Raw genomic sequence first — 16500 nt, forward strand, 5'->3', positions numbered from 1 at the left:
GAGTGCACATCTTTCTGCTACCAAAAGGTAACAGAAACCCCACTATCAGTTGATTTAGAGATTCTTAAGTGTACTGATGGGTTTCTGTTTGTGTCAAACACCTGTCTCTTGAAGGAAGAGACAATTTGGGAAAATGGCAAGGGGAAGTTTGTTGAAGTCCCTGTCCAAGAATTTTCTGTAATCAAAAGATTGTTGATGAGCCACATTTATAGTATTGTCTATGTTTTAGCTACCTTTGGTGAAAAGGTTTAGAGAGAACAATTAATAGGGGTTCCATGTCTGGGGATTTTGGTTATCAGGAAACAACAGCCATAGCAGCTTGCACTTGTATTGTGCCTTTAACATAATAAAATGTCCTTAGGTGCTCTACAGGAGTATTATAAAACGCAGTTTGACACGGAGCCACATGAGAGATTAGGTCAGATGACCAAACCTTGATCAAAGAGGTAGGTTTTAAGGAGTGTCTTAAAGGAGGAAAGTGAGGTAGAGAGGTGAAGAGGTCTAGTGAGGGAATTCCAGAGCTTAGGGCCTAGGCAGCTGAAGGCACGGCCACCAGTGGTGGAGTGATTAAAATCGGGCTTGCTCAAGAAGCCAGAATTGGATGAGTGCAGGTATCTTGGAGGGTTGTGGGGCTGGAGGAGATGACAGAGATAGGAAGGGGTGAGGCTGTGGAGGGATTTGAAAACAGTGGCGGCGCAGTGGTTAGCACCGCAGCCTCACAGCTCCAGCGACCCGGGTTCAATTCTGGGTACTGCCTGTGTGGAGTTTGCAAGTTCTCCCTGTGTCTGCGTGGGTTTCCTTCGGGTGCTCCGGTTTCCTCCCACATGCCAAAGACTTGCAGGTTGATAGGTAAATTGGCCATTAGCAATTGCCCCTAGTATAAGTAGGTGGTAGGGAAATATAGGGACAGGTGGGGTAAGAATATGGAATTAGTGTAGGATTAGTATAAATAGGTGGTTGATGGTCAGCACAGACTCTGTGGGCGGAAGGGCCTGTTTCAGTGCTGTATCTCTATATTTTAAAAAAAAAATTTAAAATCAAGATGTTGCTAGACCGGTAGCTAATGTAGGTCAGCGAGCACCGGGGTGATAGAGGATTGGAACTTGGTTCGAGTTAGTAAATGGGCAGCAAAGTTTTGGATAGCCTCAAGTTTACGGGGGGTAGAGTGTGGGAGACCAGCCAGGAGTGCGTTGCACTGGTCAAGTCTAGAGATAACTCATGTATGAATGAGGGTTTCAGCAGCACATCAGCTGAGATGGGTGAAGTCTGGCATTGTTATGGAGGTAAAAGTAGGTGGTCTTAGTGATGGCGTGAAATATGTGATCAGAAATTTATCTTGGAGTCAAATGATTACAAGTGACCATGGTTATGATGGCTTTAGTCTCGCTCTGTTGCTTGGGAGAGGGATGGAGTTGTGGCAGGGATCGAAAATAATAGCTTCAGTCTTCCTAATGTTGGAGGAAATGTCTGCTCATCCAGTACTGGATGTTGGATAAGTAATCTGATAATTTAGCAACAGTCAAGAGTCGAGAGAGGTGGTGGTGAGGTATAGCTGGCTGTCAGCGTATATGTGAAAACTAATGCTGTGTTTTCAGATGATATTTCCGGGAGGCAGCTTGCAGATGACAAATAAGAGGGGGCCGAGGATAGATCCTTGGGGACACCAGAGGTAACAGTACAGGAGCAGGAAGAGAAGCCACTGCAAGTAATATTTGGGATACGATTAGATAGATCAGAATGGAACCAGGTGAAACAGTCCCACCCAGCTGGATGACATTGGAGAGGTATTGGAGGATGCTGTGGTCAACTGCATCAAAGGCTGCTGACAGGATGAGGAGGGAAAGTTTACCACCTTCAGAATCACATAAATTGTCACTTGTAACTTTGAGAGCTGTTTTGGTCCTGTGGCAGGACGGAAACCTAATTGAAGGAATTCAAGGAGGAGTTCCATGAAATATAGGTACCAATTTGGCAGGCAACTATATGTTTAAGGGCTTCGGAGAAAAAAGGGAGGTTGGAGATGGGGCGGTCGTTTGCAAGGACGGTGTGGTCAGTGGTTGGTTTCTTGAGGGGAGGGGTGATACATTTTATGGTAAGAGGGGCAACACACGAAGAGAGAGAACCATTAACAATATCTGCTAACATGGGGACCAGGAAGGGAGTTTGGTCAGTTTAGTTGGAAAAGGGTCAAGGGAGCAGAAATGGGTCTCATGGACAAGATGAGCTCAGAGAGGACATGAGGGGACATAGAAGAGAAACTAGAGATCAGGGCTAGGGCGACAAAACCAGAAAATGCTGGAAATACTCAGCAGGTCAAGCAGCATCTGTGGAGATAAAAGCAGAGTTAACGTTTTGCGTCAATGACCTTTCATCAGAACTGGCAATGGTTAGCAAGTGGTGGGGGAAGAAGAATAAAAGGGGAGGTCTGTGATAGGGTGGAGAGCAGGAGACATTAAATGGCATAGTTTCATGGTACAAAGCCAAGTAAGGAAACAAAACATGTTTCTGATGAGGTGTAGATGACAGGATAGCAGCAGTCCGAATACAAAGTAAAGGGATCAAGAAAGAAGTGGCGTGTGGGGGTGGGGGGGGAGATGTGGTGGAGTGGAAAAACCAGCAAAAAAATATATGGGGGCAGAGGTTATAATCTAAGATTGTTGAAATCAAAGTTGAGTCCAGAAGACAGTGGAGTGGAAAGATGAGGTGTGCTGTTCCTCAGGGCTAGGGCAGCCTTAGAGGAAGTTCAGTCCATTGGACGAGGGGCAGGTAGGGATGTGGCAGTGGTAGCTGATTCGGTGGTCTTGATCTTAGTGACAAAGAAGTCAGAGTTCCTTGCGCTTATTGTTGGAAGTGAGGGTGGAGGAGACGAGGGAAAGGATTTGCGAAGACTGTTTGCAGCCAAAAAAAGAAGTGGGGGTTATCTTTGTGTACCAGGGTGATTTGGAATAGTGAGCAGTTTCAGTAGACAAGAGCAGGACCTGAGTGCTTTTTGTAGTCCAGCCAGATCTTGCAGTGGATGGCTAAACCAGTTGTCCACCATATCCTTTTAAGTCTGTATTCCTTGCACTTAAGGGAGCGGAGGTGAGGTCTGTGCTGGGGGAATGGCAATGGTGAGAGAGAGTAATGGTTTTATTGGGGACTAGGATCTCAGAGGAGTTGGTGAGGGGGCGGTTGAGCAAATCAGTAGTTGCAGAAGTATTGTGGTGTACAGAGGGCCAAAAGCTAGACAGTTGGGATTTGGAAAGTGCAGTTGTAAGTGAATTGGGGGATAATATTTTTCCAGGGGCGATGGAGAAGGAGATATGTTTGAGATGTGGGTGGAGAGTGATACAAGGAAGTGATAATAGATGGTCTTATCTGTGAATGATCGAAGGGGATTAGCAAGACTACATGAGATGACATGGTCATGACATGGACTGTGAATATGGGTTGGGGAGTTTACATGGAGGTGGAGATTAAGGGAGGATAGGAGGGCAGTGAACTCAGAGGAGAGAGCTTGATGAGCTGAGATGAAGGTTGAAATCACCGAGAAGTAATTTGGTACAGGGGCTGAGGGAGGAAAATAGTGAAGATATATCAGTGAAATGTCTTTTTATTGTACTTAGGAGGGTGGTGGAGAATGAGGATTTTACGTGAGGGGATGGAACAAGGTGAGATGCTCAGGAGGAGGAGGACTGGGTTAGATGGTCTGGTGTTGGGTGCCACACCGCCACTGCGAGAAAATACCAGCAAAGCTGCTGAATATCTTTACCTTAACAAAAAAATTAAAAGGGGCAGACATGATCCAAGATTTGGAAATACCGAGTTTTCTTAAATAACATAAATGCAAGTTTTTGTTGCAACCCACATCCAGGTTGGTCAAGAGAATTAGTGTGTACACTGAAATTGTCTAATTGCCTGCATGTATTTGGTGTGCACAATGCAGTGGGCCTGAAAGAACACATTACTGTTGCAGAGCAATGTTCTATATAATCAGTGGTCTACTTTTGGTGTGTAATAACTTTATTGGAAAAAGTTAATATACCATAAGATCATAACGCAATGAATAGTTTACTTATGTCACTCTGGGGGACTTCAATGTCCATCACCAAGAGTGGCTCGGTAGCACTACTACTGACTGAGTCCTAAAGGACATAGCTGCTAGACTAAGTCTACAGCAGGTGGTGAGGGAACCAACCAGAGGGAAAAACTTACTTGACCTCGTCCTCACCAATCTGCCTGTCGCAGATGCATCTGCCCATGATAGTAGTGACCACCATACAGTCCTTGTGGAGACTAAGCTCTGTCTTCACATTGAAGATACACTCCATCGTGTTGTGTGGCACTACCACCATGCTGAATGGGATAGATTTCAAACAGATCTAGCAACTCAAGACTGGGCATCCATGAGGTGCTGTGGGCCATCAGCAGTAGCAGAACTGTCTTCTTCTTTGGCCTCCTTGTCTCGAGAGACAATGGATAAGCGCCTGGAGGTGGTCAGTGGTTTGTGCAGCAGTGCCTGGAGTGGCTATAAAGGCCAATTCTAGAGTGACAGACTCTTCCACAGGTGCTGCAGATAAAATTGATTGTCGGGGCTGTTACACAGTTGGCTCCCTCTTTGCGCTTCTGTCTTTTTTGCTGCCAACTGCTAAGTCTCTTCGACTCGCCACGCTTTAGCCCCGCCTTTATGGTTGCCCGCCAGCTCTGGTGATCCCTGGCAACTGACTCCCACGACTTGTGATCAATGTCACAGGACTTCATGTCGCGTTTGCAGACGTCTTTAAAGCGGAGCCATGGGCGACCGGTGGGTCTGGTACCAGTGACGAGCTCGCTGTACAATGTGTCCTTGGGGATCCTGCCATCTTCCATGCGGCTCACATGGCCAAGCCATCTCAAGCGCCGCTGGCTTAGTAGGGTGTATATGCTGGGGATGTTTGCCGACTCGAGGACTTCTGTATTGGAGATACGGTCCTGCCACCTGATGCCAAGGATTCTCCGGAGGCAGGGAAGATGGAATGAATTGAGACGTCGCTCTTGGCTGACGTACGTTGTTCAGGCCTCGCTGCCATAGAGCAAGGTACTGAGGACACAGGCTTGATACCCTCGGACTTTTGTGTTCTGTCAGTGCGCCATTTTTCCACACTCTTGGCCAGTCTGGACATAGCAGAGGAAGCCTTTCCCATGCGTTTGTTTAATTCTGCATCGAGAGACAGGTTACTGGTGATAGTTGAGCCTAGGTAGGTGAACTCTTGAACCACTTTCAGAGTGTGGTCGCCGATATTGATAGATGGGACATTTCTGACGTCCTGTCCCATGATCGCTTTCTTGAGGCTGATGGTTAGGCCAAATTCATTGCAGGCAGCCGCAATCCTGTCGATGAGTCTCTGCAGACACTGCAGAACTGTACTCGACCACAATCTGTAACTCTCGGTCCGGCATATCCCCCACTCGACCATTACCATCAAGCCAGAGGATCAACCCTGGCTCAATGAATATAGGGACATAGGAGTAGGAGAAGGCCATTCAGCCCATCGAACCTGCTCCGCCATTCAATACAATCATGGCTGATCATTCACTTCAATGCCTTTTTCCCATACTATCCCCATGTCCCTTTTTGTCGTTGGCATTTAGAAATCTGTCAATCTCTGCTTTAAACATACTCAATGACTGAGCTTCCACAGCCCTCTGGGGTAGAGAATGCTAAAGATTCACAACCTCTGAGTAAAGAAATTTCTCCTCATCTGGGTCCTTAGTGGCTTCCCCCTTATGTTGAAATTGTGTGTCCTGGTTCTATACTCCCCAACCAGAGGAAACAACTTAGCTGCATCTACCCTGTCTATCCCTTTAAATATTTTGTAGGTTTCAATGAGATCACCTCTCATTCTTCGAAAGGCTAGAGAATACAGGCCCAGTTTCCCCAATCGCTCTTCATAGGACAGACCCACCATCCCGGGAACAAGTCTGGTAAACCTTCGTTGCACTCCCTCTACGGCAATAATATCCTTCCTAAGGTAAGGGGACCAAAACTGCACACAGTACTCCAGGTGTGGTCTAACCAAGGTTCTATACAATTGAAGTAAGACTTCACCACTCCTGTACACACATCCTCTTGCGATAAAGGCTAACATACCATTAGCCTTCTTAATTGCTTGCTGTACCTGCATGTTAGCTTTCAATGACTTATTGACAAGGACATCCAAGTTCCTTTTTGTACATCTGCACTTTCTCATCACTTACTATTTAAGAAATACTCTTCACATCTGTTCCTCCTACCAAAATGGATAACCTCACATTTTCCCACATTATATACCATCTGCCACGTTCTTGCCCATTTACTAAATTTATCCAAATCCCCTTGAAGCTGCTTTGCATCTTTTTCACAACACACATTCCCACCTAGTTTTGTGTCATCTGTGATATATGTTATGAACAGTTGGGGCCCAAGTACTGATCCTTGCAGTATCCCACTAGTCACAGCCCGCCAACGCAAGAATGACCCATTTATTCATACTTTCTGTTTTCTGCCTGTTAACCAATCCTTAATCCATGCCAACATATTACCTCCTATCCCCTGTGCTTTAATTTTGCTAACCAGCCTCCTTTGGAGAACATTATCAGAAGCCTTCTGAAAATCCAAGTCTTCAACGTCCACCAACTCCCCTTTGTCAATTCTGTCAGTAACCGCTTCAAAAAACTCCAGATTCGTCAAACATGATTTCCCATTCATAAATCCATGTTGACTATACCCAATCAGATGATTATTATCCAAGTGTCCATTGATCATAGCCTTTAGAATAGATTCTAGCATTTTCCATATCACTGATGTAAGGCGTACATGTCTGTAGTTCTGTTTTCTCACTCCCTCTGTTCTTAAATAGTGGGGTGAGATTTGCTACCTTCCAATCTGCAGGAACTATTCCTGAATCTATAGAATATTGGAAGATAAACACCAATGCACACACTATCTCCAGTGGCGCAGTGGTTAGCACCGCAGCCTCACAGCTCCAGCGATCCGGGTTCAATTCTGGGTACTGCCTGTGTGGAGTTTGCAAGTTCTCCCTGTGTCTGCGTGGTTTTTCTCCGGGTGCTCCGGTTTCCTCCCACAAGCCAAAAGACTTGCAGGTTGGTAGGTAAATTGGCCATTATAAATTGCCCCTAGTATAGGTAGGTGGTAGGGAAATATAGGGACAGGTGGGGATGTGGTAGGAATATGGGATTAGTGTAGGATTAGTATAAATGGGTGGTTGATGGTCGACACAGACCCGGTGGGCCGAAGGGCCTGTTTCAGTGCTGTAGCTCTAAACTAAACCATTAAAGCTACCTCTTTAAACACTCTGGGATGTAGAATATCTGGTCCTGGGGACCTATCAACCTTCAGCCCCATTAATTTCTCCAATACAACCTTCTTAGTAATAGTAATTTCCTTCAATTCTTCATTCTCCCTAATCCGTTGGATCTCTAATTCCGGGAGGTTTCTTGTATCTTCCTCAGTGAAGACAGACACAAAGTAACAGCTTCTCTGCCATTTCTCTATTCCCCATTATAAATTCTCCTGACTCTGCCTATAATTGACCTACATTTGTCTCAGCCTAACATTTCCTTTTACGCACCTATAGAAGCTTTTGCAGTCTGTTTTTATGTTTTTTGCGAGTTTACATTCATACTCTATTCTCCCTTTTTCAGTTTCTTGATCCTCCTTTACTCTCTTCTAAAATCCCCGCAATCCTCAGGTTTACTATTTCTGGCAACTTTATAGGCCTTTTCTTTGAATCTTATACAATCCTTAACTTCCTTTGTTAGCCACGATTGACTGCCTTTACATTTTGTTTTTTTTTTGTACTTTGAAGGAATGTATAGTTGCTGTAAACTATGTAATAATTCTTTAAAGACTGTCCATTATCTATGTACTGTCATACCTTTTAATGTATTTTTCCAGTCCACCTCAGCCAGTTTGCCCCTCAGACCTTCATAATTTCCTTTGTTCAAATTTAACATTCTGGCTTCAGATTGAACTATCTCACTTTCAAACATAATGTAAAATTCCAGCATATTATGGTCAGTCATTCCTAAAGGTCCTTTTACAACCACATTATTAGTTGGTCCTTTCTCATTACATAACACTAGATCTAAAATAGCCTGTTCTCTAGTCGGTTCCTCAACATACTGTTCCAGAAAACCATCCCAAACATACTCCAGAAACTCGTCCTCCACAGCATTAGTGCTCTTTAGGTTTAACCAGTCTATATGCAGATTGAAGTCAACATGAGTACTGTATTACTCATGCTATGTGCTTCTCTAATTTCCTGACTAATACTATGCCTCACACTACCACTACTGTTTGGCCTATAAACAACTCCTACCAAAGTTTGCTGCCCCTTGCTGTTTCATAGCTCCACCCAAACAGATTCCACATTTTGTTCTTCTGATCTGAGATCCTCCCTTACTAATGTACTGATGCCATTCCTTATTATCAGTGCAACACCACCTCCTTTTCCTTTTTGCCTGTCCTCCTTAAATGTCGAATATCCTTGAATATTCAGTTCCCATTCATAGAGTTATACAGCACAGAAACAGGCCCTTCAGCCCACCGTGTCTGTGCCGGCCATCAAGAACCTAACTATTCTCATCCCATTTTCCAGCACTTGGCCCACAGCCTTGTATGCTATGGTGTTTCAAGAGCTCATCTAAATACTTAAATGTTGTGAGGGTTCCTGCCTCTCCCACCTTTTCAGGCAGTGCGTTCCAGATTCCAACCACCCTCTGGGTGAAAATTGTTCTCCTCAAATCCCCTCTAAACCTCCTGCACCTCACCTTAAATCTGTGCCCCCTGGTTATTGACCCCTCCACTAAGGGAAAAGGTTTCTTCCTATCTGACCTATCAATGCCCCTCATAATTTTGTATACCTCAATCATATCTCCCCTCAGCCTCCTCTGCTCTAAGGAAAACAACCCTAGCTTTTCGGTCTCTCTTCATAGCTGAAATGCTCCAGCCCAGGCAACATCCTGGTGAATCTCCTCTGCACCCTCTCCAGTGCAATCACATCCTTCCTATAGTGTGGTGCCCAGAATTGTACGCAGTACTCCAGCAGTGGCCTAACTAGCGTTTTATACAGCTCCATCTGTGCCTCGGCTAATAAAGGCAAGTATCCCATATGCCTTCCTAACCACCTTATCTACCTGTGCTGCTGCCTTCAGTGATCTATGGACAAGTATACCAAGGTCCCTCTGACCCTCTGTACTTCCTAGGGTCCTACCATCCATTGTATATTCCCTTGCTTTGTTAGTCCTCCCAAAATGCATTACCTCACACTTCTCAGGTTTAAATTCCATTTGCCGCAGCTTACCAGCCCATCTATATCGTCCTGTAATCTAAGGCTTTCCTCCTCACTATTTATGACATCACCAATTTTCGTGTCATCTGTGAACTTACTGATCATACCTCCTATATTCACGTCTAAATCATTAATGTGCACTACAAACAGCAAGGGTCCCAGCACCGATCCCTGCGGTATATCACTGGTCACAGGCTTCCACTCGCAAAAACAACACTTGACCATTACCCTCTGCCTCCTGCCACTAAGCCAATTTTGGATCCAATTTGCCAAATTGCCCTGGATCCCATGGGCTCTTACCATCTTAACCAATCTCCCATGCGGGACCTCATCAAAAGCTATACTGAAGTCCATGTAGACTACATCAACTGCTTTACCCTCATCTACACATCAAGTCACCATCTCGAAAAATTCAATTAAATTGGCTAGACGTGATCTCCCGCTGACAAAGCCATGCTGACTATCCCTGATTAATCCCTGCCTCTCCAAGTGGGGTTTAATCCTGTCCCTTAGAAATTTTTCCAATAGTTTCACTACCACTGATGTTAGACTCACCGGCCTGTAATTACCTGGTTTATCCCTGCTACCCTTCTTAAATAATGGTACCACATTCGCTGTCCTCCAGTCCTCTGGTCCAGTCTTGATCACCCTGTAGCCATGTTTCTGTAATGGCAATTAGATCATAGCTATTTACCTCTATTTGTGCCTTTCAATCATCTACCTTGTTGCGAATGCTACGTGCAGTAGAGTGCTCTTAATCATATCTTGAAATTCTGCGCTCTCAGCTGAGCGGATGACACAAAGATTGGCCGAGTGGTTAACAGTGAGGTTGAGTGTCTTGGGTTACAGGGAGCTATAGATGGGATGGGCAGAAAAGTGGTAGATGGAATTTAACCCTGAAAAGTGTGAGGTGATGCACTTTGGAAGGAGTAATGTGACATGCAAGTATTCAATGAATGGCCTGACACTGGGAAGTTCCGAGGAACAAAGGGACCTTGGCGTGTTTGTCCGTAGATCTCTGAAGGCAGAAGGGCAGGTTCATAGGGTGGTGAAAAAGGCATTTGGGACACTTGCCTTTATCAATTGAGGCATAGATTACAAAAGCAGGGAGGTCATGTTGGAGTTGTATAGAACTTTGGTAAGGCCACAGCTGGAGTACTATGTAATTCTGGTCGCCACATTATAGGAAGGATGTGATTGCACTGGAGGGGGTGCAGAGGCGATTCACCAGGATGTTGCCTGGGATGGAACATTTAAGCTATGAAGAGAGGTTTGATAGGCTTGGGTTGTTTTCACTGGAGCAGAGAAGACTGAGGGGTGACCTGATCGAGGTGTACAGATTATGAGGGGCATGGACAGGGTGGATTGGGAGCAGCTATTCCCTTCAGTTGAAGGGTTAATTACGAGGGGACACAAGTTTAAGGTGAGGGGCAGGAGGTTTAAGGGGGATTTGAGGAAGAACTTTTTTACCCAGAGGGTGGTGACGGTCTGGAATGCACTGCCTGGGCGGGTGGTAGAGGCGGGTTGCCTCACATCCTTTAAAAAGTACCTGGATGAGCACTTGGCATGTCATAACATTCAAGGCTATGGGCCAAGTGCTGGCAAATGGGATTAGGTAGACCGGTCAGATGTCTTTAAAACATCGGTGCAGAGTTGATGGGCTGAAGGGCCTCTTCTGCACTATTATTCTGTGATTCTGATGCTCGCCTTTGTTTCGCTTGCCTTCTAATGTCACTTGCTACTTTCCTACCTCCTGTTACCAGCTTTACTTCCTTCCAATTTGAGCTACCTCTCAGGTTACAATTCCCCCTAGCAAACTAGTTTAAACCCTCCCCAACAGCACTAGCAACTCTACCTGCGAGGATATTAGTTCCGGTCCTGTTAAGGTGCCTTGTACAGATCCCACCTCCCCCAGAACCGGTCCCAAGCCTCAGAAATTTGATGCCCTCCCTCCAGAACCAATTTTCCAGCCACGTGTTCTGTCGATCAGTCCTCCTATTCCTATGCTTACTAGCACGTGGCACTGGGAGTAATCCTGAGATTACTGTTCTTGAGTTCCTGCTTTTTAATTTCCTTCCTAACTCCCTAATATCTGCTTTCAGGACCTCATCCCTCTTCCTACCTATGTTATTGGTACCAATGTGGACCACAACCTCTGGCTGTTCACCCTCCCCCAGAAGGATGTCCTGCAGCTGCTCCTTGACATCCTTGACCCTGTCACCAGGGAGGCAACACACTATCCTGGAGTCATGTTTACTGCCACAGAAATGTCTGTCTACTCCCCTATCGATTTCCCCTATCACTGTCGTTCTTCCATTCTTCTGAAGAGTGCAGGAGGGCATGCCAGGAGCAGCACCAGGCATACCTAAAAATGAGGTGTCAACCTGTTAAAGCTACAACACTGGACTACTTGCCAAACAGCATAAGTAGCATGCGATAGACAGAGCTAAGCCATCCCACAACCAACAGATCAGATCTAAGCTCTGTAGTTCTGCCACATCCAGTTGTGAATGGTGGTGGACTATTAAACAACTCACTGGAAGAGGTGGTTCCACAAATATCCCCATCCGCAATGATGAGGGAGCCCAGCAGATCAGTGCAAAAGATAAGGCTAAAGCATTTGCATCCATCTTCAGCCAGAAGTGCTGAGTGTATGATCCATCTCGGCCTCCTCCTGAAGTCCCCAGCATCACAGATGCCAGTCTTTGGCCAATTCAATTCACTCCACATGATATCGGAAATGACTGAAGGCACTTATACTGCAAAGGCTATGGGCCCTGACAGCATTCCAGCTATACTACTGAATATTTGTGCTCCAGAACTTGCTGTGCCCCTAGCCAAGTTGTTCCTGTACAGCTTCAACATTGGCATCTACCGGGCAATGTGGAAAATTGCCCAGATTTGTCCTGTACAGAAAAAGCAGGACAAATCCAACCTGGCCAATTACTGCCCCATCAATCTATTCACTGTCATCAGTAAAGTGATGGAGGGATCATCGACAGCGCTATCTTGGGGCACTTGCTGAGCAATAACCTGCTCAGTGACGCTCAGTTTGTGTTCTGCCAGGGTCACTCAGCTCCTGACCTCATTACAGCCTTGGTCCAAATATGGACAAAAGAGCTGATCTCCAGAGCCGAGGTGAGAGTGACTGCCGTGACATCAAGGTAGCCTTTGACTGAGTATGGCATCAAGGAGCCCTAGCAAACCTGGAGTCAATGGGAACCAGGGGGAAAGCTCTCTGCTGGTTCGCGTCATACCTAGCACAAAGGAAGATGATTGTGGTTGTTGGAGGTCAATCATCTCAGCCCCAGGACATCACTGCAGGGGTTCCTCAGGGTAGTGTTCTTGGCCCAACCATCTTCAGCAGTTTCATCAATGACCTTTCTTCAGTCATAAGGTCAGAAGTGGGGATGTTTGTTTGCTCAATGTTCAGTGCCGTTTGTGACTCCTCAGATACTGAAGCAGTCAGAGTCCAAATGCAGCAAGACCTGGACAACATTCGGGCTTGGGCTGATAAGTGGCAAGTAACATTTCGAGTCGCACAAGTGCCAGGCAATGACCATCTTCAACAAGAGAGAATCCAGCCATCGCCCCTTGACATTCCATGGCATTAGCATCGCTGAATCCCCCACTATCAACATCCTAGGGAGTTATCATTGACCAGAAACTGAACTGGAGTAGCCATATAAATACCGTGGCTACAAGAGAAAGTCAGAAGCTAGGTATCCTGCGGCGAGTATCTACAAGGCACAAGTCAGGAGTGTGATAGAATACTGTCCACTTGCCTGGATGGGTGCAGCTCCAACAACACTCAAGCCCGACGCCATCCAGGACAAAGCAGCCCGCTTGATTGGCACCCCATCTACAAACATTCACTCCCTCCATCACCGCACACAGTGGCAGCAGTGTGTACCATCTACAAGATGCACTGCAGCAACGCACCAGTGCTCCTTAGACAGCACCTTCCAAACCTGTGACCTCTACCACCTAGAAGGACACGGGCAGCAGATGCATGGGAACACAACCTAGTTCCCCTCCAAGCCACACACCATCCTGACTTGGAACTATATTGCTGCTCCTTCACTGTTGATGGTCAAAATCCTGGAACTCCCTTCCTACCCCACATGGACTACAGCGGTTCGAGAAGGCAGCTCGCCACCACCTACCCAAGGGCAATTAGGGATGAGTAGTAAATGCTGGCCTTGTCAGCAACGCCCATATCCCATGAATGTATAAAACAAAAAATCTGCCCTTTTATCTGCTCCCTGTCATCTAGGGGGACAAACACTGAATGCTATTTATATAGTTACTCCAGTTCAGTTTCTGGTCAATGGTAACCCCCAAGATGTTGATAGTGGGGCATTCAGCGATGGTTAGATTCTCTCTTGTTGGAGATGGTCATTGCCCAGCACTTGTGTGGCACGCATGTTACTTGCCACTTATTAGCTTGCACAGGAAGGTGCAATGGGAAGGAGAGAGGGTGTTGGTGATTCAAGAGTTCCTTTGTGTCCCCACCATGATGAGCTTCGAGCTTGGCATGATGCTGAGCTCTTCCTCCATTGCCTCCACCCACCTCTTTGGCCAGGTGTCCTTCCCCTCACAGCAGACTCTTTCTCCCGCCTGGACCCCTCCAACTGGCTTCTTAAACTCTGTAGATCTTTTCATTAGGATCTTCCAGCGTGACATCAACTGTCTCAATTTTTCTACTACCCTCACTCACACTAGCCTACCTCTCTGAACTTGCAGCACTTCGGTCTGTCAAGACCCACCCTAACATTGCAGTTAAACCTTCTGACAAGAGTGAGCTGCTCTTTTGTGAACTACCTTGCAGAGGTTGAATGCCTCCTCCTACTTCCCCTGGACCATGACCCCATCCCTGAACATCAAACCCTCTTTTCCCAGATTGTCATTGACCTAGTCTCATCTGGAGATCTTCACTCCACGGCCTCCAACCTCATCGTTCCACAACTGTGCATTGTCCGTTTCCAGTTCCTTCGCACGATTCACAAGCAGGTAGACCCATCCTTTTAACCTGATTTCTTCCAATCTCAACTCTTTTTTTTTTTTCCCCCTCTTTTGTCCAGTTTCTTCCCCCCCCCCCAACATTTATGACTTTTCTGACGCGCTCCATCACTTTACTAGTTTCCAGTATTGTGGCCCTAACTGTCTCCTTTTCAACATGAACTGCCTCTACACATCCATCCCTCACCAGAACACCCAGAGGGCTCTTCATTTCTTTGAACAGAGGCCTAACCAGTCTCCACCTACTACCACCCTCCTCTGCCTGACTGAATTAGTTCTTAAATTAAAACAACTTCTCCTTTTGACTCCCCTCATTTCCTTCAAATAAAAGGCATTGCAGTAGGAACCCATTTGGGTCCTAGCTATGCCTGCCTTTTTGTGGGATATGTGGAACATTCTTTGTTCCAGTCCTACTCTGGTCCCCTCGCCTCTGTTTCTGGTATATCAATGACTGCACACGTGCTGTTTCGTGGCTTTGCCTCAAGCTAGAAAATTTCATCAACTTTGCTTCTAATTTCCACCCTTCCCTTGCCTTCATGTGATCTATTTCAAACTTTTCCCTTCCCTTCCTGAAGTTATCAGTCCTCATTTCTGAGGATCGGCTGTCAACCAGTATCTACTATAAGTCCACTGACTCCCACAGCTACCTTGATTATACTTTCTTCCACCCACTTCCTGTAAGGACTCTATTCCGTTGCATCTGTTCTGATGCCACTTTCCATACCAGGGCGGCACAGTGGCGCAGTGGTTAGCACTGCAGCCTCACAGCTCCAGGGACCCGGGTTCGATCCTGGGCACTGCCTGTGTGGAGTTTGCAAGTTCTCCCTGTGTCTGCGTGGGTTTTCTCCGGGTGCTCCGGTTTCCTCCCACAAAGCCAAAAGACTTGCAGGTTGGTAGGTAAATTGGCCATTATAAATTGTCACTAGTATAGGTAGGTGGTAGGGAAATATAGGGACAGATGGGGATGTTTGGTAGGAATATGGGATTAGTGTAGGATTAGTAAAAATGGGTGGTTGCTGGTCGGCACAGACTCGGTGGGCCGAAGGGCCTGTTTCAGTGCTGTATCTCTAATCTAATCTAATCTAATCCTTCTCCCAATTTCTCCATCTCCGTTGCATCTGTTCTGATGCCACTTTCCATACCAGTGCTTCTGATATGTTTTCCCTTTTCCTCAAGCAAGAATTCCTGTCCACTGTCGTTGACGGCCTTTTACTGTGTCTGTCCTGTTTTTGCGCTCCTGCTCTCACCCCTTCTCGCCCCTCCCAGGACAACGGTAGGGTTCCCCTTGTCACTTTCCACTCAACCAGCCTCCACATTCATTGGATTATCCTTCGCTGTGATGCCACCAGCAAGTATATCTTCTCTCCCCTCCCTTTTCAGTATTCTGAAGGTGCTGTTCCTCTGTGACACCTGGTCCGTGCTTTGATCACCTGCAGCATCTTCCCATGCAAGCACAGGCGATGCAACATGTGCCTTTTTACCTCTTCCCTCCCACCATCCCGGGCTCCAAACATTCCTTCTAGGTGAAAGTGATTTACTTGTACTACTTTCAGTTTAGCATACTGTATTTTCTGCCGACGATGCAGTTTCTTCTACACGAGGGAGACCAAATGCAGATTAGGTGATTTGCTTTGCAGAGCACCTCTGTTCAGTCCGCGAGCGTCAGGTCGCTTATTTTAATTCTTCGCCCCGACTTCTCTGTCCTTGGCCTCTTATACTGTTATAGCAAAGTTCAATGGAAGCTCGAGGAACAGCTCCTCCTCTTTCAGTTCGACATTTTGCAGCTTTCTAAACTCAACATTGAATTCAACAATTTCTAATCATAACCAGTGCACCCAATATTCTGTACAGCAGCTGTTGGTAATAGTTCTATTATTGCCATTTCCTGGTCTTCTAGACCCATCTTTTGTTTCTTTACTTGCCTCATTTGCACTCCCTTTGCCTCGTACCATCATCCCTTTTGTCGTTGAATCTCTCCTGGCTTCCACCTTATCACAGACCTTCCCTTTTGTTGTTTTCCCCCTCTTACCCCTTTTCCTGCTTCTGTATTTGCTTAAAACCTGTTACATCTCTGCCTTTTTCTAGTTTTGATGAAAGCTCAGCAACCTGAAATGTTAATACTGTTCTTCGCTCCACAGATGTTGCCTGACCTGAGTATTTTCAGCAT

At 46.1% G+C, this 16500-nt stretch overlaps 1 protein-coding gene across 1 annotated transcript in view; it reads left to right on the forward strand.

The window, feature by feature from the left end:
- Positions 1–16500, forward strand: part of man1a2 (mannosidase, alpha, class 1A, member 2) — a 168879-nt gene that overhangs the window by 34048 nt on the left and 118331 nt on the right. The window lies entirely within an intron of this gene.

Source organism: Heterodontus francisci, chromosome 10, assembly GCF_036365525.1.
Source record: "Heterodontus francisci isolate sHetFra1 chromosome 10, sHetFra1.hap1, whole genome shotgun sequence".
Classification (NCBI taxonomy): domain Eukaryota; kingdom Metazoa; phylum Chordata; class Chondrichthyes; order Heterodontiformes; family Heterodontidae; genus Heterodontus; species Heterodontus francisci.